The 22995-nt window shown below is 44.0% G+C and overlaps 1 protein-coding gene across 6 annotated transcripts in view; it reads left to right on the forward strand.

Moving 5' to 3' along the window:
* ASAH2 (N-acylsphingosine amidohydrolase 2) overlaps positions 1-22995 on the forward strand; it is a 92344-nt gene that overhangs the window by 15715 nt on the left and 53634 nt on the right. The window lies entirely within an intron of this gene.

The raw sequence follows: 22995 nt of genomic DNA on the forward strand, positions 1-22995 counted from the left end.
TATGAATGCAATACATCCCTAAGAGCTGTCGTGGCTGAAAATTCCATATATTTCCTGTTGTGCTGCTTAATGGAACCCAAAACTTTGTGCAGTGATGACCAAAAAGTTAATACTGGGTTGATGTTTTCCTTCATCTGTGTTGTGGTGCTTGGACCTCGGAGCTGAGTTAGCTCAGTGATGTGGAGATGGGTTGTGTTCTTAGGCGCACTAGACCTTCTTCCTACCTTCAGTGCTGGATTTCATCTGGCAGTATGTCTTTTCTTTATTGATGTAGAAGGAAAAAAGTGATGCGGCTAATATAATTTAGTTCCTCTGACATTTGTTTTTAACATTTAGGCAGATTTAAGCTGTCAAGGCAAGTAAGACCTTTCCCCAGCGAGGCTTCTGGAAGGATGTTCTCGAGCCAGTGTATGCGCTGTTTGAATTAAATTCACAAGGAAGCGTTTGTGCTGAAGCTAGGTGGTGGCTGTTTGTTTGTAGAGCTAGCAAGTGACCTGAAATTTAGTGTCCTGTCACATAGCTCATATCCTGATTAAGAAAGAAGTAGCTAGGCTCAGCCATCGTCTCTCCTCTTTAGGCGTTTTTATGGTAATTGTCGTGCTCGTACTCGAGCACAGTGTGGGAAGGTAGAGATGAAGCAGAGCAACAGCAATTTAACCAAAATCAGTGCTCCCAGATACTCAGCCCTATGGAAAGAAAATGATGTAACCACTACTCGCTCTCTTCTAACTCTTTGCCTAAATATGTCCTGGCTGAGGTGTGTCCAAAAAAACCCCTTGCAAATACTCTGGGAAAATTCATTAAGTGTATTTCTCTTTATTTGTTTAAGGCTGTATGTGGTATTTAGTTGTATCTGCCTGGACACACGCAGTATTTAAATGCATAATGATTAAACATGTCGAAAAGGTGTTTCCAAAGCTCACTTTTAAATTACCTGTAATACTAGTCGAACTGTCCTCTCTTCTCCCTTCTCGCCCCACCTCACTCATGGGAAAACAGGGTTGTCTTTGTTACCTGCCTTGAGGTCATTGAATCCATCATGGATCACTGGGAAAAGGAGTTGCAAAGATAAGATCTACTGGAGCAATAAAGAGCATTTTTGTCAAATATGAAGACATGTGAATGTCAGAGGTGAATTAATAAGTTGGCCACTGTCCTCACCAACCACATTCTGCTATCCCATTAGATGCATATTGGCTGAAAGTAGACACGGGTGACATCTGTGTAGTGAGGAATTCATGGCCTGTGGTGTGTCCTGTAATTAATCCTCTAATTCCTCATCTTTATGCTTAATGGGCAGAACTGACAGAATTGGTATCGACAGAACGGCATCTAAGAAATTCTTTAGGTAATGAATAATTACCAGTTCTACTCCAGAATCTCCTCAAGAAAGCAGGACAAGATTTGGCAAATGGATCTTTCAAGTGTTTTGGAGGTAATTTAATCAAAGACAGCTGAAAGAAGGAAAAAAAAAAAAGAGCGAGCTTGCCAGTGGCTCACTGTTGATCCACACTTTTAGTCTGTCTTCAGACTTAAAATAAAATTAACCGAGTTGGACATGACTCTTTGGCCTGCTGAAGATACAGCCTCACTGTTAAAAACCTTTCTAAAAAGAAGTATGAAAAATGAGATCTGATAGTTAGTTCACTTGAGCCAGGGTCTGCCAGCTCCCATATTAAAGGTGATCTGCAAGAAAAGAGGAGTGAACTTGCACTTTTTCTTTAATTCTTAAGAGCAAAACTATTTGAGAAAGGGTGGGAAAGAATAATGTTTTTACAACTTCCGTGTTAAAATCTCACTGGGATTTTTTTAAGGACCATTTAAATGTAATGATTTTTTTGTTGATTTTTAAAACAAAACAAAAGACTTTATTTTATTAATTCAAAGCATGGGAATTGGCTGGGCTCACTAAGACATTAAGATACTCGCTCTGTTCTCCTTGAATTGGCACTTGCAGAAGTACTATTTGACGTTCGGCATCCTTCATCAGAACCAGGAAGAGATATGATATTCCTGAAAATTAACTGAAGAAGCAAGAATGAAAAATTGGAAAGCAGTCACACTGACACTGCCTTTATTACATTACAAAGCAGCTGAAGGCCACATGTGAGAATTTCTCCCCCCAAAGCTGGGAATCTGGCTGGGAAAAGCTGGGAAATCCAGCCCCAGCTCACAGCAGGGCCAATGTTGCAGCTACAGCAGGTTGCTCAGGGTTGTGTCCAGGTGCGTCTGGGCAATCCCCGAGGATGGAGATCCCCCACTGCTTGCAGTACAGACTTGCCCCAGGTTGGCACTGCACACACACGGAAGGACTGTTTCTTTAGGGCTAACTGGGATTTTCCATGTTGCAGCTTGTGGCAAGGGCTCCGGTGCTAAGCACAGTCCATCCCCGTTGTCTCTGTAACCCCTTTGGGCAGTGGAAGATGCAGTTGGATCCCCCTTTGTCGTCTTGTCTCTGGGCTGAACCAGCCCAGCTCCTGCAGCCTCTCCTCGTATGCCCTGGCCTCCAGCCCCACCATCACCGTGGCCCTACACTGGCCTTGCTCCAGTTTGCAAACATCTCTCTTACTGTTAGGACCCCAAACTGGACACAGTGTCTACATGTGGCGGGTAGGGGGAAAAAATTACTTCCCTTGACCTGCTGGTTACACTCCAGCTAATGCAGCCAAGGATGTGGTTTGACCTAGTTATTGACTTACGGCCAACTTGTTCCCCAGGACCCCCCTGGTCCTTTTCTACAGAGCTCCTTGCCAGCAAGTCAGTCGTGTTACATCGTCACAGAGTAACATGGTAAGCTTAAAAACTTTCAGAATCTATGAGTTATTCTTAATGCCTTCTCTCGGCCTCTCTCCTTCCAAATATTTGAAGGTTAGTGACAAACCTATGGACTCTTTTGGCCTCCTTACTTTGTGGAGGAGCAGATCATAAACACATTATAGCATTTGATACCTGGCTATCTGGCTGTCTACAGATCTGTCAGGAGCAAGGATTGGTGGGCCATGCCAGAGGCATATATCTATGAAAAATACTACTCTTACTAAAAAATATTACTCTCCAGTATGACAACGTTAGTATGAAGGGATTTCCGGATGCAGCTTCTGAAAGTACTTCTACTCTGTAGTTCTTCAATGTGGTTCTGCAGATTCCTAGGTATTACTGGCAACAAGCGCTGTCTCTGGGATTGAGTTCAAAAAACCTGATGGTGCTTTTAGTTAATGCTGCTGTCTATTTTTTTTCCACATTATTTCATCCATGAAGTGAAAGCAGGCCACTTAATATGGCTCTGAATTCACTTCTGGACAATATCCCTTAGCTTACAGCTGCCAGAAGGTTGTGCACACTCTGCTCTCACGTAAGTCTGGATGGACATGGAGAACATTCTGCCAGTGCTGTTGCTCCCCTCGGTGTCTCCAAGCTGTGGCCTTGGTCTGCTCTGTATTGCATTTTGTACTGAATTATATGGAGGTGACAAGTCAGACAAAGTCATGTACCAAAAGGGGAGGGGATTTTACCAGAATCAGAGTCAATTTTGCATGTTGAATATATGAATATCAGTATGTATCTTCTGAAATCGTAGCGTTGGGGTTCCCTTCCTTGTTAAAGAAGAGCTCCTTTCCTGCCCCTAACACACCGAGCAGCTCTGAGCTGGATCTCACCGCCTTCCTGCAGTGAGCTGGCCAGTAGACATCCTTCAGTCCCCCTCTCGTGCTCGTCAGGGAAGCTCCACGCCTTCCTCTGCTGTTCAGCTTTTCCACTCCATTTTTATTGGCAGGATGTCATTAATGCGATAGTAATGTACATATTTATGTGCTTAGGAGAGGCCAGCTCATCCAGGGCTATATGTATCTAGTCCCTGGTGTGTTGTCCGGGATGAAGGTTAGGGAGGACAACGGTCTTAGAAACTTGCTGCTGGTTGCAGCCGTTTGACTCGCCTGGCACCCTGTGGGCTATGAAGGCAATCAAGTAAACTCGTGCTGGGGCTTTGCAACCAAAAACTTCATTATTGTTTTTGTTTGTTTGTTTTTATGTGGTGAAATATGAGCACTTTTTTTTAAAGGCAGAATTTAAGCCCTGATACCCGTATATTGAAAAATGAATCCTTCCTCTCGGCACTAACTCTTCCATTTCGTAGCATAGCGCTTTCTCCGTTCTTTCAAAAGCGATAGCAACGTGAGGCTTTCCTTTAGGTTATTGGACTAAATGCCAAAGAATCGCTAGTCTTGAATTTTGCTACTATAAAACATATATATATATATTTTTTTTTTACATGTATCAATTTTTATTTTGCTGTTAAAAACCGGAGCAAGCTTGAAAGGTCCCCCCCACTGTAGGAAACGGTGGCAAACCTCAAACCTCCCGGACAGTTGACAGCTCCGTGTTGTATTCCTGTCCGGGGGGGGGGGCTGCGCGTGGTAGGACCTTCCCCTGCAGATCTCAAAACTGTTTATTTTAAAAAAGAAAAAAAAAAGGGAAAAAAAGCCCTGCTTGGGCTGACTCGTGGCGCACCACGGTGAGCACCCGCGGCCGCTCGGGGGACGCGCGGCGGCCCTCCCCGGCCTTCGCGCTCTCTCGTTGCACCCGGGGAAGTCGCGGGCCCCCCTCCAGCTAAACTGGCTTTCCCGGTCTCTCTCTCTCCTCCTCCTCCTCCTCCTCCTCCTCCTCCTCCTCCTTCTCCTCCTCGCGGCGGCTGACGTACTCGGCGGGTGGCGAGGTGAGCAAACGCAGCTGGGGAAGACGCAGCCGGTGAGCGGCAGCGGCGGCGGCTCGGTCGCACATCGCGCCCCACTAACCTTTCGGYGGGTTGTTTTTTGGAGCTTCCCGAGAGGGTGAAACTCCTCTTCTGGGCTCAAAAAGAGCGGAAAAAGGGACCGTCAGCAAGCCGGGCTCCGGCGCTGATAGCCCAGAGGAAGTTGAAAGGCAACTTTTAATTTGAAGGAAGTTGGGCTGCGACGCGGGCAAACAGCTCGGGCTCCAAAAGCCACCTCGAGCTGGTTAAAGGCCTCGTCCCCGTCTCGCCCTTTTCTTGCCTTAAGTGTCACGTCTGGCTTGTGGGCAACAACCGAAAGGATTAAACAGTCGGCTGCTAATACCTGCCGCCTGACTTTTCACGAGCGAGGAGCTCTCGGGGTCTGGAGGACGCTGTTTCGGTTAAAAAGCGTGTTTAGATTTGGGCCAAGGGCCAGCGTCTGTGTGCTGGAAGGGACCGGAACACAATGAGATCTAAAATGCGATTTTTTTTTTTTCCTGCTTTGGGCTATGTTATTTATTTATTTTTTTTTAAGGCAGCGCTCAAACTTGTGGTTAGCCACCAAATAAAAGCCAGCTAGGCTGCCAGCGATAGGAAACTGCAGTCATCGCTCGTGTGAAAACGCAGGAGCAGGGAAGCAGCGCTGTAGTTTTAGGCTCTTTTCCTGTGATTTTTTAGCGGCTGGAAAGAGGGCGAGCCAGCTCCGTGCGACGGCGGCGTGCTCCGGACGCCGCCGTGTCAACTGCCTCGCAAAACCCCTGGATCCTTCGGTTGTAAAGGAAGGAGGCGCTGGTTGCACGGGCAAGYGGCGAGTCACGGGGCTTTGCTCTGGGAAACCACAGAAATCCCCTCAGTGAGCCGAATAACCTTCGGAAGCAGGAATATAACTTCATCCSTAAGCTGGGTCTTAAACAGATACACAACCGAGCCTTTCCAGGGCCTGTATGGGATCCTGTTTGTGTGGTTTCGGACATGACCGCTTTTCCTTCTCATCTTAAACCTCTTTTTGAACTTAATACTTTCATCTGTAAGCTTTCTATTAGATTTATAGTGATGAATTTAACTAAAATGTCACTAGACTTTTGCATAAAAACAAAAAAACAGTGCCTGGAGTGGCTGGTTTTGTGTGCGTGTGTGTGTATATATATATAGTATATAATTAAAATGTGTGTGTGTGTATATAATACTTGTGTATATATTTTTACCAGGATGGGGAGAGCAAGCTTTGATGGAAAAAAAGARGGTTTTTTTCCTTCTTCTTCTTCTTCTTTTTTAATTTTAAGTTCCTTCAGGTAAAAGCTGATACCGTGCCTACCTCATTTGTCAATCGATTTGCTTAAGCAGACTGAGAAAGGGAGGCGGATCATAACAAAACAAGTCTCTATCAAACGGCTGCTTACRGGCATTACCGGATAAATCATTAACGCAAGGTCCTGGTGCTTGTAAAGGCTGTTCAGGAGAAGTCTCTCCCCTGAAACTGCCTTTTTTTTTCCGGGAGGTAAGGAGCAAAGTTATTTACAGATTTCTCTTTAGCGGGTGGGTGTTTGCTGCTGGCGTGGCTTTTCGTGCTGGTCGATAAAGTAATGTAGTCCAGTGGATTTAAGCTGAAGAGAAACCTCCTCCCCTCTTGCCATGAGCAAAGAATAAAGCACCTCCTAAGAGAGTGTCTCCAGGATTAGGGGACAAGGAAGAGGAGGGGGAACTACAGTGTGCCAGACTTCTCCGGGTTGGATTAGCTCATGCGTTGCCTRTCATGCTGGAGGAGCAGCAGGTGGGTAATGCTTTTATTACCCATGAGCAAAAAAAGTTTGCTCTAAAGCTGTGCGGTTATGGTGGAGGGGGGTTGGAAATCGGTGTTTCTGGCCCCGTTTGTTGAACTGACTTGAGGCCAAGCAAGGTTTTGAAAAAAACGCAAGCTGAGATGCGTGGGTTATCCGCAATCAGATAAGGCCGACGTGCTGTTCTGGGCTGTTGCTGTTGGGTGTAGTAAGGAACAGGTTCTTACAGCTAGCTGGCTGAGCTGTGTTGGAAAGGGGTGGTTGTACTGTAAGGTAGACACCCTTGSCAACAGGAGTTGCGTAGTAATTGATAAATCTCATCAGCTGCCTGTAAATACTGTCACTCGTTCATGAAGCTTGATTTTAAATGTATTTACGTTGTTATCAGAGGCTTTGTTTTCTGGAATCCGGTTGGACTGTGAGTCCAACTTGTTAGTTTGGGCCGTAAAAATCTGCTGTGCGTGTTGCCATGCTTAAATCCGCCCCAGAGTTTGTCCGACTTCTGTTTCTGGAGGCCTTTAGGGAACTGATTTCTCTGATGCCTTTGATGCTTCTCATCTGTAGAGTCCTGCCTGCGTATTCTTTAAAATTCATTCATCGCATTTGCAATGAGCTTACCTTGTCCAAGTAATCTGCAGTGTAGAAAGTATTTAGAAGGCATGTAAAAATACTTTATACAGAGAATGGCAAAAGTTGCTTCATTTCTGATGTTCACATCAGTTGTTTAAAYGACAGAAAAAGGGCCTAGATCAAGGACTTAAGCTATCCAGTTGCCCAAGTCCAGGAGCATGGCTCTGAATGTCCAGCTAAACTCTAAGACTCGCCAAATCAGCAAGTCAATTCAATTAAAAATAAATAAAGCCTCAAAAACTTGCTTCATACTGTTGCACATGGCTAGACACCTTGCACAGCCCGTGCTCTGGTTCCTATGTTTTCTTCAGCCTGAGAAGATTCAAACTGCTCTTGCTGCTCAAGAAAGTGCATGTTACGTCTAATATCAAGTGCATCGGCCACTGCTCGGTGACGGGACTGGATTCGAGYCTTTCCCCGAAAGATGTGGGTTCTAGCAGTTTATGTCAAAGGAGATCTCCGAATCGATGGTGTCTGAGGGAGCACTCTCAACTGCTCTATCAAACAGTAACCTTGCTTCGCAGAAGAAAGGAATGGTCCCCCCGCTTCGGTTCAAGCTCTGCGTCTTTGATCGAGTTAGCCCATGGCTGTAGGTGGGACCTGCAGCCCTATGCACCGCTTCTCTTATGAGTGATTCTCCCATGGGTTAGCATGGACAGGTTCCTGCTTAGCCTGGTGTGGGTCAACTTCGAACTCAAGGCTGTGGGTCCCCATGCGAGTTGCTTCCAGCCGGACAAAAGTCCTTTGATTCCCTCTTCCCCATGTGTTCGCCTGTTCCCCTGCGAACTGAATCTCTTGCACCTCTGAATTAAKAGCTGGGCTTCTCTCTTTTGCCATTTTAGGGACAGGAGGTGCTGACTGGGACTTCATCCTGTTTACGTGAGCCACAGCGGGAGGACAAGAGGACGGCAGTCCTTTTGATAACCAGGTAGCCACGTTTACAGTATTCAGTAAGAGCCGTCTCAGCCATGAGACATAGGGGACAGGAGGAAGGAAGGCAGCCTAGTTCCCCCTTATCTCTCTCGAGACRTGTGTTCGGGGCAGTGTTTGAGAGCCTATCTGCTGCCCCTTGTGCGCTTGCCGTGGGCCTGGAGATGACTTTTGCCAGGAAAATTGGTCCGATGGAGTTCTTGGTTGTCTCCAGCTGTTCTCTGCAGCTGTCTGCCCGACCAGAAATGGGGTGTGGGGGGAAATGACTCGAGTTAAAAATAGAAATAAAGATTAGGAAACTCGAGGTRTGGTGTCAACATAGAGCTCAGCTGCTCTAACAACTCGTTGCTGCCACCACAAGGGGAAGGACTCGCTTTGGCTTGTGTGACCGCGCAGTGAGCTGATTCAACGGAGAAGGTAGTTTTGCCCAACGCGCTCGGACAAGCCCATGAGAGGAGGTGGGGATATAAGCCAGGAAACAAGGAGTTCAGGGTGCCTGCGATAAAAGGACCGTTTAACTCTGCTTGAACAGGTAACCCGAGTCCAGGTGTGCCGGGGCTGGAGCTGAATGCAGGTTGGCAGCTCAGATGCTTTGCATTAGCGTCAGCTGTCCTGCAGGCTCGGCTCAGGTTTAAAATCAGAGCTATGCCACTTGTGCTGCTGCTTTAGTTGGAGCTAGCTAGTTCAGGTTAGTCAACCTAACTTAAAAAAAAAAAACAAAAAAAACATGGTTGTTGTTGTTGTTTTTTAAGTGATTCTGCAACAAAATTATATTGGGAGAAAATATTCTCTTGAAACATCCCTCTTCTCTCAAGTGCTCTAAGGAGAAGGTTTACTTTGCTGTTCAGATTGTTCACATTCTCATAGTTTATGGCGAAGGTTTATATGGGTAGTTGAAAAAACACGTCAAAAGTACTGGGCCCTTAATTTACTAAGTATCTTGCTTGGTTATAATATACAGACGCCTTTAAATGCGTGAACTGTCAGAACGCTAGTCGTTAGGCTATCCAAGGGTAAATGTATCATGTGCCGTGTAAACTGCATACTTTCGAGGCATTGCTTTTAGGAAGTGGCTGTTATATAGTGTTTTGTCAGCAACTCTTCGCTCTGTGTTTATCCCTAGTCCCTCTAATTATCATTAGTCCTTGTGAGTTTGCCTGAATAGATTCTTCTGTAGCCTTCCTTAAAAGGAGGCCAAAAGCCAGATAAGGAAATTGTAATTTTCTTTGTTGAACGGTTTGTTTTCTGATGCTTTTTTGTTTGTTTGGGGATTTTTTTTTTCCTTTGTTAGTCTTAAAACAGCGTGATTTCTCAAGCTGCTCTTTGGTGCAGATGAGTTCCTGTTGTTATAGCACTTCCAGCCACCTTTCAATATCCAATTAAATGTCCTGTTAAGTGACAAACTAAGAAGAAAATAGTCAGGGGCAATTCCAGATATATTTGGGAAGCTGGTTCCTAAAAATCAGTAGATGTGCTGTACTCCCTATGCAGGACATAGAAGAAAAACAGCATTTAGTTCAAGACAACTAAATAATGTTTAGTTATGTAATATTTAGCTCAAAAAACCTGTAATGTAGCACTTTCCCTTGGCAGATGATTTGAAGACAAACATCATTTCTTTTGTTCAAGAGGCCTTTTACACGTGGCAGTAAATATAAGCTTATCTAGAATTAGGTGGAATTTTGTATCAAGTCAAATTTTGCCTCTTCGTTTGTGCATGCAAATTGATATTCCTCTGTGTTTAAAAGTAAATTTAAGAATTAAAGTTATTTTTTCAGCCACCAGACAAGAATCCTGAAGACAAGCAGCTAGTTTTCTTACCAGTTAAGTTTTAAAATGCTTCAAGATGCACTCTCACTTGGTACAAGGCTTTTAACCAAGAGTAAAAGTGCTTTGGTTCCTTTGATATATATATATATAATAACATTTTATTGTAAATTAAAAAGATCAGCTTGTTCTTACTGAACCTTTAGCAGTGAAGCAGATTTTTCATTTGTAAGAAAGAGGGTATTGTTATACTTAGTTAATGTTTAAAATAAAATGTAAAGTCTAAGTGAGTTGAACCCAGTTTACTTACGGTGAGGAAGCTGATGCTTTGGAATTGGTGGGTATTGAACATCCAGGATGAGGAAGGACTTGCTGGGAAGAAGACCAGCTTAGTTTCAGTTTAGCTTTGGTTTCAATTTCCTAGTCTTCCTAGTTTTCGGGGTTTTGTTTCCTTACTGATTCTGTTTCTGTGTTTTGAAATTCTCTTTTGAGCCCAATCGCGTGCTTKTCTTTGGGGACATTGGTTCTGAGCTAGTCGCGCCCTACCTAAATCCACAGCAAAATGCTGGCRTTGTTCAGCCCTCTGCGGGTGTTTATATGTAGCACAAAAATAAAGATCAGACTTAAGCAAACTCAAGGAAATTTTATTTTGGATTAGTACTGTTAAACACTGAAACGATGAAGAGCAAGTATTGCAAATACAAAATGAGAAATGAAGGAAACCTTGCAGCTGTATTGGAGCAACTTTCTTTGTCTTCACCCTTCTCCTTGCCGTTCCATGAAACGTAAGCAGTTTGCTAGAGACCATATTTTAGAAGAATGAAAAAGCTCTTCTAGGCTGCTGGAATAATCCAGTAAAACACTTTGTCCCTGCTTTGATAAATAAACCTCTAGCATTAAATGATAAAAATCTCTTCCCCATACAATAAAATTTTAACTGTTTAGCAAAGGAACTATTTGCAAACTTTTTCCAAGGATGCAGTGGCCTAGTTTTTTCAGTTTGAGAAGGAAAGGAGGGAAAAGAGTTGATCCAATAATTCTGGGTTCCTTAAACTAAAAGCACGAGGTTACTGAATTAGATTTATATGGGAGAAAAGCAACACAGGCTTAGACTTTTGTTAATGTTTAATGTTCGGTCTTCACGGGAATAATTGAGCCATCAGCGCAGGAGTGATCCCCTCAGCAGAGTTTATTTTGAGTGATTACGGAGCCCGGCGCGGTTTTCATTTCAATGCAGCCTGCGCTAATTGTAGAACAGGGCCATAATTTATTTACAGTCCTCAAGATCCTTTCGGGTTGATTCTCCTCCTTTCAAAAAACCCTTGAAAGGGGAGCAAGGAGGAGAAGATTGGCGGGGCTCATTGAGAAACTTTGCGCTGGGCTGCAAACTGCAGTTGTCTAAAATACTCTGTTTTGTTTTGTTGTGCTTCGGGGGTTTTTTAGTGTTGTGATTTTGCACTGGCCTAGTTTTAGCAGCCTCCCCGTTTCGTTAGAAGTCAGTTGACCTTTAATCTGGAGTGTGCGCCGCTCGGTCGGGGAAGGTCTGACGTACGGAGCTGAAACGAGCTGCGGAGGGTGAGGGAAAAGGGGGAGGCAATAGGGAGTGGATGCTACTGCTGGTTAGATGAGAGAAAAACTAAAAAGAGCTGGGGGGGGGGGAAAAACACCTGCAGTTGTTCTCTAGGTTTCAGCTTTGGATGAATACCATTTTTCTTCCTGATTTTTGTTAGGTTCCAGAGTAATCCAGTTCGTCTACAATAGCTGCAGTGGGGACCTGTTGAGCGTTACAGTCCTGTATGGTGGGAGAGAGTAGTAAAAAAGGTAATTGGGAAATATTTTGGAACGCATCCTAATTTAGAAGATTAAAGGCTCTTTCAAGAGTGTGGGGTTTTCAAGTAGATACACAGCTTAGCTTGCGTGGCTGAACTTCGATGCGCCAGCCACCACTGTTTCGAAAGCCACTACGCGCTGCTCTTTGAACCAAATTTTGCAAACRCAAGGAGGGAAACAAGTTGTGCATCGTAAACACGAGTACTACAATACTGTTCGTCAATCAGCTGCCTGGAATTATGAAATAAATAAATGAAAGAGAGAGAAGGATGACAGCAATTTGGGGCAAATCATCTGTATGTAGCTATTGCTCTTTTCCCCAGGAAAATTTGCCAAAATGATGCTTTCATGTAGACAGGACTAAGTGCTAACGCTTGAAAGAAAGATATTGTATTCCAGTTCGTGCGCGTGCCAAAGTATTGGAAAAGAGATGAAGCAGACCGGTTTCAATAGGACAACTGATGCCACTTTCATCTCTTCAAGCAGCTTTGCAGAGGTATCTGATGGAAGGATTATTTCAGCCACTCTGGCTTAATTATCCGACTGGTGCACGTCCTGCCTCTCCCACAAAAGGTTTTATATTTGGTGGAGAGGTGGAATAAAATCAGCTGAAATTTAACTCGGGGCTTGATTCTGCCTTTCGCCCATCTGGACTGACTAAAGGAGGTAGGGAGCAAAAGGATTTTTGCAGTTTTTGGGCAGCGTGGAAGTGAACGCAGCTATAAATGCGACAGTCGTTAATATAAAACTTTGGTGCCTGCTAAATGTCCCTGAAGTGCGTGCCCTCCGTTAGGGGACATAAGTCCCGTTTTAGTGAATTATTTATGCTGATTCTACAATAACAGGGCCTGTTGCTGATGAAAGTGTACGCATTTTTATTTTACATCTCTGCCTGGCCTAAACGTTTTATCTAAAAAAGAAAAGAGTGCCAGAAAGATGGTTACTTGGCAAAACTTGTGGCCTCTGGGGAGGACAAGAAATCCCTGTGACCCAACCTAGACAGATGGGAACGTGATATACTTCTGGTCTGCTGTAGCCGCTACCTTTTTGTGGTCCAAAATTGGCAAACTCCCTTTGCGTCTTAATTCATACGGTGCCGTGCTTGGCAGCCTTGCATTTTTGCAAGGTGCATTTTGTGTTTAAGTGATGATGAGATAGGTTGCATTGCGTACGTACAGCCGCTGTGAGCGGACCGGTATGGTTGGTGTGCTTTTGTTGGCCTGTGCTCAATGGAAAATACTGAATTGTTCTTGGGCTGTTGCTCCAAAGTCTTCCGCGGTGTGCAATTGTGCGCAGGTGTTTTGAAGAGGCAGCTCCGAAGTGCTGTGCTCCTGCTTCGGTGGTGAATTACCCTTTACTCTGCCCGCGGGATTGCTGCTGGGCTCTGCGCTCTTGTACCCCTGCGTGGTTTATAACTTAGCTGCCGAAGAATGATTCAGGCTAGCATAGGTTTTTCTCAGGATCAAATTAAATGAGGTCCTTATATTGCTTCATTAATGACATGGAATAAAACCTATACCAAAACTTTTTTTTTTCTTTTGATGGTGTTACGGTACCACTAAGGGTGATCTGCGTATTTCACCAGGATTTCTGCTGCAGTACTGTCACCCCCATCTCCATGAAATTTTTGTGAACATAGGTATTTTCAGACCAAATGAAGGTTCTGGAGTGCCTCAGGACAGATGATAATATACTTGCTTTTAAAAGCAGATTTCGTATGTCTTTACACTCTGCAAAACTTTACACTTTGCAAATGCAGCTCCACCCCCACAATACCCACCCAAAACAAACCAAAAAAACCACAAACATTACTGTGACTGTTTAATATCTTTTGGTATGAAAACTTTWTGGTACCTGATCTTATCACTTCCAAAACTAATAGGTTTTTTTTTCATTAGGTAAGTCCGATCAGCGTTTTAAAATGTCTGTACTGCTAGCATGAGAAATACTGACAGTGCCGGAGGACTACTTGTGAATTTTCAAGATCTTTCAAGATCTTTCTACATGGAAGAGCATTTTGTAAGATCCCTCATTTAAAATCCCTTATTTTATCAGGTCTGTAAGATCTGGTAGATGTTCTTCTCACACACTAGGCCTATCTCAAGGGAACAAGTCAGAGCGTGGTTCAAGGAGCAGTCCCGTAGAGCGAGCCCACCTGAACGAGGGATCGTTAGATGAAGTTACGACTCCGTCAGGCTGGCYCTAATTTACTTTGTCCTCTTAAGATGTTCTCCTGACTCATCTGCTTTAAAACAGTATATGGGTTTCTGCAGTACAGTAATGCCCTGACCGCTGCGCTGATCCTCTGTGTGTTAGAGCCATCACCGTAACTATTATTCCTTTATTTCGTTTGCTTACCCAGGGATGCAGCGGTGATGCTACATACTGCTGGACCTCTGGAGCGAATGCGGCTGATGATGATTTACCTAAGGGAAAGGCTCGTTCCCGGCGAACCTTTTATACCGCGGGTTGATTTATAGGAATATTGCTTTCTCCAACGCGGCTGCTGCTTCGTTATCGACGTTGCTCCTCGTCCTTTGGATCAAGCTGCCGAGCTTCTGCGGCCCTTTCCAACCATTCTCTGCTCCTCTCCCATTCCTACCTGGCGACTTCTTTTCCCTTCCTGCAAGCTGACAGACTGGCGGCTTCGCAGCCGTTGCTGCTTCTCTTTTTGAGCCGCGCCGCCTTGGCATTAGTGCCTTGCTAAGCTGGATTTTGCCCGGCTGCTTTTAGAAAGCCACGGCATCCGCGTGACCGTGGGTCTTAATCCTTCCTCCCCTGCCTCTCATCTCCTTCGCTGCATTTTATCTGGGTTTATGCTTCTGGGGATAAAAGAGTAGCTTCTCCGGATTTCTCCAGTTCTTTCTGCYGCTATAGCTATGCAAGTCTTGTCCTCTTTACTGTGCGTTTACCTACTAACGTGTAACAGGAGGTCCCTGAAGCCCAGCCTTGTTTTTGCAGGCAAACAGCTCCACGATCCTTTGGGAGTGACGGGCAGCCATTAATTGAGCAAATGGTTAATTCCCCTGTCTGTTGTCGCACAGCCGGGAAGGAACGCTGATTTTTATTTTTATTTTTTCCAAGGGTGGAAGCAGCTTTTTCGGTTTCTGAACTGACTGAAATTATTTTAGCAATTAGATTGGTTTGGCGAGAGCCCCACAGAGAGGAAAAGACGCTGCACGGGGCCAGCCGCAGGCAGCTAGAGTTATTAGCTCGATAAAGTGCATATGCCRTGACGTAGGCTGTAGGCTTACGTTATTGTGGAAAAGACACTGTCCGGCGCTGCGTGACGAGCCGTTAACTCTTGCTTCTAAATATATATAACGAAGGGGATCGCACGGACTTTAGAGGGTTTTATCCTGCAGTTCCAAGCCGAAAGCTTGCCTTGCCTTTCTGCGGTTAGAAGCAAACATTTAGGCTTTTACTAGAGCCTGTACGCTCGTACATGCTAGCGGCTGTAAAAGCACGTGCTGGTTGTAGCAGACTGGATCCGGTCGCGTTATCTCCTCCTGCGGCGCGAGAGCAGTATCACATGAATTACCTTCTTGAGATAGGTATCTGTGTTAGGTATTTTTAATTATTTCTAGTTGTGGGGTGTGAACAAACAGCAGATTGAGCTCTGATACGCTTGGCTTTGAGATACTTTGCAACAGTTTTGTGGGCTTTTTTTTTTTTTTTAATTTGGTBATGTAAAATATTATAAATAGTGTTATTTAAGTGCTGTATTTTAGCATCGCTTAATTTCCAGGGAATGAATGCAAGCTAGTCGTGCTTACCCAGTACTTAGAGTTGCAATTCTCCCGTTTGACTGGYGTGGCTTACTTTTTAAAAGGATTTGATTGAAGCACCCGAACGCTACCAGTTCAGCATGTGAATCGGTTACACCATCAGCACTATAGAAATAGAAAGCCACTCTGACATGTTTGGTGTGGCAGATAATGGAGTCCCAGCCTGCGGAAGAAAGGATGGCTGGGAAAAACCCTACGTGATGGACTTCTAACTGGAATTGCTGGATGGCTGCTGCATTTCTCCATAAAGACGTTAGGAAGAAGTGATAGAGCCACATTTCCTATACCTCGATGTGTCACTAGAGGAAGAAAAACAGCAAAAAGGAGAGGGGATCGGATGTGTGCAGGAAGAACTTTCTTCTGAGGCTTATTAAAGTGTTCATAATTTCCAGAACAGTTAGATAACAAGCTATGAGTCCTTTTATTACCCATCTTTATTTGTGAACATATTTGGTCGTAACTTTGAAAATAAGCTGAGAGAAATATTCCAAACACTAAGCGCATGCCACGCTTTGAACCCACCGTGCTGCTTGCAAATAATTCTGCATATGGCCTTGGAAATGGGTTTGCTGTTATCTAGTAGTACACAGAGTTGTCATCTCTGGCTGTGTGGAAGCATGTTTTTAATGTTCTTTTGTGTTCTGAAAATATCTGACATTTGAAAAATRTTGAAAGCCCTAGAAACGCTGGGAACGCTCGCTTGACACACTCGGGAGGAAGTTTGTGCATACYGTTTTTAGGGGGCTCAATGTTGAGTTGTCACTGGAAGCGAGATTTAAGCAGGATTTGGGGTATTACTGTATAATCACGGAAGGGATGGAAGTCATAACCTTGCGATAGTCTTCCTTGGATCAGGAGCAGTTGAGTATGGATAGTCGATGACGTTAAGATCTGGTGACCAAGACGGAGACAAAACTGCTCAGTGTGCAGGGGGGAAATATCTTGGAAAATAGGGACCCCTAAATCAGGGAATAGAGCCAGTCCGAGTTGCTGTCCCTTTCCAGCACTTTTTGCTTTCAGTGGAAGAGATGTTGGGATCACAGTGGGGAAGAGAGATGTTTTGTCTCTCCAGCAGCATTGACCAGCTGGTCTTACATACCAGAAATGATGTTGCGTATTTGTTGTCTTCTCTCTTTCAGACCAGGGATCAGTATGTGCTATACGAAAACAAATTAATAAAGACAAAACTAAGGATTCTTCTGTTTTACCAGATTAACAACGTTAAAAATTAATAATGTCGATGGTATGCTTTTTGGGTAGGTTTGTGAATAGTGACAGCTGAAATGCAGAAATGAGCATCTTCCATGAAGATATCTAGATGCTTATATTTAAACTCTGGGGACTTTGAGGCTTTTTTGATCTAGCTCTGCTGTGCTGGACTTCAAAAATATTTGAAATAAAATATTTACATTGCTAATGAAATATGAAAATATGTTGTTCTAGGCTGGGTTTCTAAGGGCATAAACTCAATTTTATGTTGTTTTACATATAACTCAAGGAAGGGCAGTTTKGAGGAAGTAACTGTTGTGGTCTGGATGCTATCTAATGTATCTTCAAGAAGAAAACCAAGTATTAAAAAGTAAGACAATTGATTTAAGCCTTCAGTGCAGGGAGGCTATGTATTCATTGTAGTTTCTCTTGGTATTCTTTTTCCAAATCTGCATGGCTGGTTTTGTAAAATATGCTGGAATATGCATTTTAAAACTACATTAAGATCAGTCACAAGACTGTTCTCAGTTTCCCTAGGCAAAACTTCCCTTTTTGCTTTGATATATATATTTTTATTCTTGCTTCTACTTAGATTTCCAGAGGCTCACCACAAATCTGGCTCTCTAGCAGYGAATGACTTTTAGGCATTTAAAGGAGGCGAAACCTCCCCCTCCAAACACCTCGGCTCCATTAACCAACTTAAAAGATGGAGCGTATTTCAAGCATTTTCCTCCTTTTTACCTTTGTGTTTCCATACGTGTGCCCTACCCCATCCTCTCCCCATTTCCACATCTCGTGGAAAAATAGGATTTTTTTTTTCTTTCTGCCTGTGTTTTATCTGTTTTCCTGCTGAGGTCTTCTCTTGTCTCCGTATAAACACAACGAGGTTTGGATAGTTTTAGGAGGAAGGGAAGTATCGTCTTGTGCATTTTAGCAGCACGGCTAGCTGAGAGGTTTTGCAAGGACACYGAGATCTATTTCTAGCTCTGCCCCGTCTCTGGCTGACCCAGATCCCAAATTATAACTACACAGCCGCTCAGAATGGAGGAAAAAAAACGTGTTGGAGATGACTGCTGGAACCTCGCTGCCTTCCAAGTGGAGAACTCGGAAATGCTTAGCTACTTCTGCCTGGAAAATAGATGTTCAAGTTTTGAACACGGTTTGCCTTGTGGTGTCCATGGTGGTTTTATGGTAGTAAAGAAGGGACTTCTTGGTGGCGTGAGCGCTGTTGTAGAAGTCTTTGCTGAAGACCTGAAGGTCCTGTGGTGAAACCTGATTACCCGTGTGTAAGAAGCAATATAATTGTCTGTGACAATCTGTTAATGTCCTTGCGGGCTGAAATAGTTCAAAGGCTTTTTTTTCCCTCAAGAACAGCATTGCAAAAGTGAGTTCTTAGAAGTTAAATGTAGTTTGGTTGGTTGTTTTTCCTCCTGTGCAAATGAATTTTTTCGGGTATTATTAGTCACATCTTCCTTGCAYGGAACTGAAAGTGAAAGCGTGTTTTGGGTTGAAAGGTGGGTTTCCTATGGTAGCCATTCAAAACTAATCTAATGTTGCCCCCGTTTGCATCGCAGGCATTACATTACTTTAGGACTTCTCTTAGGCATCAGGTTTGTGGCATACAATATAAAATCAGATTTACGCTTGGATTTCCCTTGCAATAGGTGGAAAGCACCCAGCTATTCCTGCCTCCAAAAACGTGGTGGCTGAGCATCTCGCGCTTGATTCAGTCTCATTCATTTGAGACGACTTCTCTTACGCTCTGCTGTCCCAAATAGTTGTTCACAAACTTAAACCAAAGCCGAGACATCCCCGCTGCCGCCCTGCACCCCGTCCCCTCCACCCCCAGCGCATTCAAAGCAGTATTTCCGTAGCTACAAAACAACAACCCAGCTTAGCAACTGTTTGGGTAAGAAGGTCGCTGGTCAGGTGAAACTTTGTCGTGAATGTTTGCTGGTTTCCATAACTGCTTTGGAGAAGTAGAAAGAAGAAAGGGGAGGAAGAAAGTAGATCAAGGAGACTTAGGGCTACAAAGAAGCTGAGGAATGAGGCTTCCTTTAATCAGGTTTGGATGCAAAAGATGGCACTAAGACCTCGTGCAGAGTGTGTGTATGTATGTGTGTATATGTACAAACAACATATATATGTATTTTTGTAACAGATTTTAAGGTATTTGCTTGCAGTGTTTCTCCTCTAAAGATAAGTCGTCCAGTTCTTCTGGTTTAATGCGAGTACTTTCATTTTGAAATCCTTGGCGCTTAAATCTGATTCTGTGCATGGCTGGTAAGCAGATTCCCCTGCCTGCGGGTGGATTCTCTTTTATTTTTTTAAATCAAGCTGGGAAATATGTTTCTTTTTTTTTCTTCCCTTGGAATAATTTAGCAAAAATGGACCGCTCGGGGATTTACGTTGCGTAGAGGTGATTTTTTCTCTTTCCGAAGCTGTGTAAGTAGCTACTCAAGGTATGTCAGACCTGCTTCACATTGCTTTTAGTCTCTCTTTTCCAACATGAGCTTTATAGTAGTAATTCCCASTGCTCTGACTTTGCATCTGTGCTGCTCTCCGTCTGGGCCTGACCTTGGAAACGCAGCTCAGCGAAACTTGTGCATCCAGCCTCAGAATTTGTGCGTACAGCACAAAACCACCTTTACTGTAACGTTTGGAAATGTCAGTGGCCTTGCGCTTCCCTGTGGTGCAGCCTCTTGCAAGGGGCAATCCATGCTGCAGGGGTAAAGCTATATCTCGGAGGGAAGGAAATAATTCCGGGTGTCTGGTCACCGAGGTGTTGGAGCATTATTGTGAATTATGAGAAAATGCCAGTGGAGGAAGCGACTGTCGCTGTGACTCAGCCCCTGTTGCTATGAACAGTTTGTGTTGTGCTGTACAAATGCAGAAGAAGAAGTCTCTACTTTCACCCAGAATATATAGATAGATAGATAGATATAAAAAAAATTTGGGGAATTAACTTGGGAGTTGTTTTCTAAGGCGTTAAGACTTCCATCGTTATTGCAGCTGACTTTTCTCCTCCGTACTTGTGTACACATACACATGGTCAGTCTCCATCTCTGYGTGTGTTTTTTAAGGGAGACAATTTCCTCTATTTTATCTCCAAGCTGGGCTTGTGCCTGGACCTTGCTCACTTTAACAATATTTTTGCTGATGGTTTTATCATCTGAACTTCTCTGGAGTGTTTGGGAATGATATGTGGTTTTGCTACTAAAATATATTTACTACTTTAGAAATACCAGCGAGAGGATCTGAGTATCTCCCTGCCTCCTGGTGAAGAGCTAGTTGCGGTTTCTGAAATGGCTGGTTATTTTACTGATTTCTATAGTGACTGTTGCCTTGGCAGCAAAGGTCCTCACTTGGAGAATAAAAGCAGTGTATAAACAGAAGAAAGGCAGGATTTGGTTTGAGCAAGCTGTGGTCTGGCTTTTCCTTTTACAACACTGTCCCTGCCCTTTTGTAAATAGTATTGTCCCCTTTTTCCTACCTACTTCCTGCTAGGGCTTGCTTCATTCAGGCTTCAAAGTGCTTTTCTTGCAGGAACATCTTGTCTTTTAACCAAAGTGGTAGGTGCCCTCAGGTTTGGTCCTCAGACCCATCAGCAGCTAGACCGTCATCCCCTCGGAGCGATGAAGAAGAAAACAGGTCTCGATACATGAAGTTTGCTAGTGCTCTCCCTCAAATCCTTGTCTAACCTGCTGGCAGAACCTCTCTGTGGGTTATGGTGTCACAACCCTTGTGTGGGCTGACTGAAGTGGTGAAGGCACATATTTCGCTTACCAGAAGTCCCTGTCATTGAAGTGGAAAAGGATCTGAAAGTTTCGAGTTAGCGCTTTGATGGTCACTGGGGAAAAAAAAGATYGTGTAAATGTGCAAGACTTTACGGGAGTCTTTGCTGATGGTATTTTATCTTGCTCAGTCTTGTAGTGGATATTGTTAGACACTGGTTTTACACTGCGTCATTACTATTATAGTGCAATTAGTATTATTATGATAATTGCATTGTTATTTATAATTGGTTAGCAGATACTGTGTCCTTAATGAAGSAGATGCCCTACCTGCACGTCCTCTCTTTGGCTTTCATGGAGAGGAGAAGATCTGTTGTGGAAGTAATGGGGACAGCGAGGGCTGTTAGCCTCCCAAATTGCTCTGAAAGGGTCTGCAAACCTCACCTGGTCAAGCTTATAGGACTAACAGCTTGGTTATCCTTAAGAGGATGCATCCTTAAGAGGATGCAGGTGAGAGGAAGCATCGCTTTCCTCTCACCCTCCTCCCGTGAGCGTCAACTACTAAGTCTTTACAAGAGGTGCTCGATGGTGACTGACTCACTCGTGTTGTGATAACGATGGGCTGGGCTTCCCCAGATGCCGTGCTTACGMTATGAGAAATGCCATCCCTGGGAGCTGAGGCTTTCCACCTGTTAACTTGTTGCTCCTTGCCAATTAGGCTGCCGTAACGGTGTGTTCATCCGCAGAGGACAGGACCTGGATTTCAGAGAGGGATGGAAGTGTGCGAGTATKTGTGTGATGGGATTTCTCATTTTTAAAACCGTCAAAGTCCCTTAGGAGGGCTGCTTTTATGCACCACAAAAACAGGACCCAAGAGCAATCTTTGTTCCTCTCTAGGGTACCTTTTAAAGGCATTATTGACGATGAGTTTAAAAAATAAAGCCCATCCAAGCTTCTGAATTGACTGCTTTTTTTTCCCATTAGCCGTATTGCCAACTCCTGTAGTTCTACTGCAAAACACATTTGCTGCTTCTCATAAAGCTGCCAGAACAGGTATCATTGGCCTACAGTAGGATATTATGGATTTTGTGCCCATATCAAAATAGTATTTGTGGCTGACAATAGACTTTGGGTTTTCACTGCTGTGATAGTAAGCTCCACTTAGAGCTGACCTTAAGATCTCCTAGCTCATAACAACCTTATCATAAGGTAAATGACACCAGCCTCAGAAGCAGCAAGCGCCTGGACCACTCTAGTTTCAGCGAACATTAGCGTCCATTGTTTCCATTAGCGTTAGTTATGAATTTGAGGCCGAGTGGATTCGGGTGCTGTGTTTCATGGATCCTGATTTTCAGCCCAAGGACAAATGGAAAAGCGTCTGTGCGCTTTGTGAAAGAGAGATTTCCTTGAAATAGATACCGGTTTCCCGAGATGTGAATTACTGTTACATCACTTGAGACTGAAATCTTGTGGACATCATAAAGGGGATGAGGGTTTCCATCTCTTTAGTCTTCAGCAGGAGAGCGCGGCCCCGGGCATCAGCAAGCCACCCTGCCTGCTCCTGGAGCAAGGAAGCTCAAGGACAAGGTAGCCCCTAACGCACAGATTGAGGCCAGACGAGGAGCTGGATGCAAAGCGTCTTTCCAGTAACCGGTGGTGACGCCGAAGGCTCCCCGGCACGCAGTAAGATCCGGGATACATGCTTGAGTTTTGTAGTGCAGCTGTTACAAGCTCCAGTATTTTGGGTGCCCTCTAATAACGTTGTGATGACAGTGAGCACAATGGAGACTAGGGTGTTGGAGACTCAAGATACTGGACTTTGGAGAAAGTCTTGTAGGAGTTTATAATGTGGGTTAACATGCATAATTCAATTGATCCCTTTTTCCATGTTCAGCTCTGTGTAACTAAATACCAATTTGCTGAACGCAACTGGAATAATGAAGTGATCTGTAGCTAAAAAGCTTCCTCGGTACAGATAATCCCACTGAGAGAGGGAAGGGGGAAAAAAAGAGACCTATATCTTCTCTTCTGCTGTTTTAAAATAGCACTGATATTCACAAGGAAGAATATTTATCTTCATCCCTGTTTGCTCTATGTACGTAAATACGTGTGCRTGCATAGGCTATGCAACCAGTCGGAAGCGATGCTGCTTGCTTCCTCTGGCCAGGGCACAAGGTGAATCTCAAAAATACCTTCAGTCCTTCGTTCAGAGCTTTTCTTTTATTAATCATGAGAGTTTTTTATTGGCGTTCTCTGCCRCAGGGTCGCTGCCTCACGCTGAGGCATTTGCTGCTGATGTCCTGAAGTGCAGTGGGAGGCTCTGCTGAGCAACATCTGTGCATGTCTAAAGTTTTCCTGTAATTTTTGTATTTTTAGGTAACCAGCTTTTGTAAGCTTGCTATTTCTGTAATTAATTGAATGTAGAAATTTGCTATCTGGTTCTTTTTTTGGTATCACTTTCTTTTTTTTTTTCCTACAGTTTCATTTTATAGCTGACCACAGGCTTTTATTTGAATTGCAACGGTATAACATGGAAGCAATAAAATTTATCTTGAAATGAGGCTAAACATCTGCTAGAGTTC

This window comes from Apteryx rowi, unplaced genomic scaffold (assembly GCF_003343035.1).
Source record: "Apteryx rowi isolate R43461 unplaced genomic scaffold, aptRow1 scaffold_116, whole genome shotgun sequence".
In the NCBI taxonomy this organism is placed as follows: Eukaryota; Metazoa; Chordata; class Aves; order Apterygiformes; family Apterygidae; genus Apteryx; species Apteryx rowi.